Source organism: Odontomachus brunneus, unplaced genomic scaffold (assembly GCF_010583005.1).
Source record: "Odontomachus brunneus isolate Ranch 3 - 2012 unplaced genomic scaffold, Obru_v1 Obru_scaffold_077, whole genome shotgun sequence".
NCBI lineage: Eukaryota > Metazoa > Arthropoda > Insecta > Hymenoptera > Formicidae > Odontomachus > Odontomachus brunneus.
Genome location: NW_022639527.1, coordinates 227,824 through 230,295, shown reverse-complemented (window position 1 = coordinate 230,295; position 2,472 = coordinate 227,824).

Here is a 2,472-nt window from a genome sequence, read left to right as displayed (position 1 = left end):
AGAGAAAGACAGAGAAAAGAGGGGGGGGGGGGAAAGAGAGAGAGAGAGAGAGAGATGAATGTATTATAAGGAATCAAGGAAAATTAATCGCCTACCTTGTTCATATATGTTATTTAATTCAGGAATAAAATCATTATCGCTGACTTCTTGTTCCTCCTCACTCGAATCATTATTGTCTGTAAAATATTAAAAGAATGATTAACGATTAACGATTATTAAGGAAGAAACTCACACAATACAAAATAAAGTTCCATTCCATTTTTTTTTTAAACGCGATATGTAACCTTCTTTTTTTCTAAATTCACGGCCCAAATTAATTTCTGATTCAGTATTACTCTTGTGCTCCATTAATCTCTTTTCCCTTTTTAAAGCTTGTTCGTACGAATCTAAAAAAATATGACCAAAATAAATAAATATATTTTGCGCGCGCACGCACACGCACACACACACATATTAGGAACTTGAATAAATTCTCGCTGATTTTTCGTGAAAATTAATGCTTTATTTAAGAAAAGTCGTAAAAAACATGTTACTGAAAGTATTGTCCATCGCTAACCACTTTTTCCCATTTTTCTGGCAGCATTTGAATTCCACGTCGGAAAAACGACACGTCTTTTGAGACTATCCAAGAGTCGACCCATTTTTTGGCATCTTCATAAGAATGGAAGTGCTGCTCAGGCCATGTGCCATCGATCGGAATAAGTGATAATCGGAAGGGGCAATGTCTGGTGAATACGGCGGGTGGGGTAGGACTTAAGCGTTTGCAAGTAGATTTTCACCGGTTGTGTAACATGTGGCCGAGCGTTGTCATGTTGTAAAATCACTTTGTCGTGTCTCTACTCGTATAGCGGCTTATTATATCGTATAGCGGTATATTTGGCTTTGTCGACGATGTTGATGCATGGTCGGGCTTACCCCACGATCTTCTACGCTTAGGATTATCGTAGTGTATCCACTTTTCATCACCAGTCACGATATGATGCAAAAAACCTTTCCTTTTCTGCCGTTGAAGCAACTATTCACACGTGAAAAGACGCTGTTCGACGTCTCTCGGCTTCAACTCGTACGGCACCCAATATCCTTGCTTTTGAATCATTCCTAATACTTTCAAACGTTTTGAAACTGTTGTGTGATTAACTCCTAATGATTCTGCAAGTTCAGCTGACATGAGTCTTCATGAAGTAATGCCTCCAATTGTTCGTCTTCAAACTTTTTCGGTGCGCCAGAGCATTCGTTATCTTCAACATCAAAATCATTATTTTTGAAGCGTCTAAACCAATCTCTGCATGTTGTTTCCGACAGAGCATGGTCGCCGTAAGTCTCAACAAGAATTCTGTGTGCTTCAGCTGCAGATTTTTTTTGAATAAAGTAGTAAAATTCCCCGCAAATACTCTTTTTTTGGCACGAAACTCGACATGTTTAACACTATGAAAAAAAAAGTTGTTTACTCTTCGGCGAAATGACATACACTAAATTTTAAGCTTGTTTATAGTACTTTCTTATAGATGCATTACCATCTTAAACTACACGCACGCAGTTCTGGTAACACCATTTGTTGGAAAACAGCGAGAACTTATTCAAGGTCCTGATACATATATATATACATTTTGCTAATTTAAACCCACTATTTACATATAATGCTATTCCTTATAGAAAATTGAATTTAAAAGCACACACACAAACACACACACACACCATAACACACACCCACACCCACACACACGCACACATGCACACACGCACACATGCACACACGCGCGGCACGCGCACGCGCACACACACACACACACACGCACACACACGCGAACACGCACGCACGCACACGCGCACACACGAACACACGCGCACACACAAACACACACACACACACACACGTATGTATATACACATGCATATTATAATATTTCTCATACAATTATTCTCATATAATTATTCACAAGACATGCAATCCATTATCCACATATATTGTTGCATTTATTAATATTATTAATTAAAGGTACATACCATATTTAGCAAGAACCCTTATAGAAATACCATACTAAGAATCATTGATAATTACTTATTATCCAGTATTTTTAATACTGAAAATAAGTAATTATCAATGATTCTTAGTATGATATTTCTATAAGGGAACAGCAACAGGGTAAAGGACCCAATCACTTTGTGGCTCTTTGCACTTCATAATACTATTGCATATGTCTTTCTTTGGCCAGAAAGTATACTTATTATCTTGTTGTAACCACAAGGTTGGAACTACAGAATACGCTTTATTTTCATCGCACATATCATGAAATTTAACAACTGAATAGATTTGATCTCGCTATAGAAAATGTATATTTCTTCGAAAATTCTATTCTATTTTAATCAATGGGAAATCGATAATTACTTTGGACCAGAGAACTGTGTTTATATATATATATATATATATATATATATATATATATATATATATATATATATATATATATATAT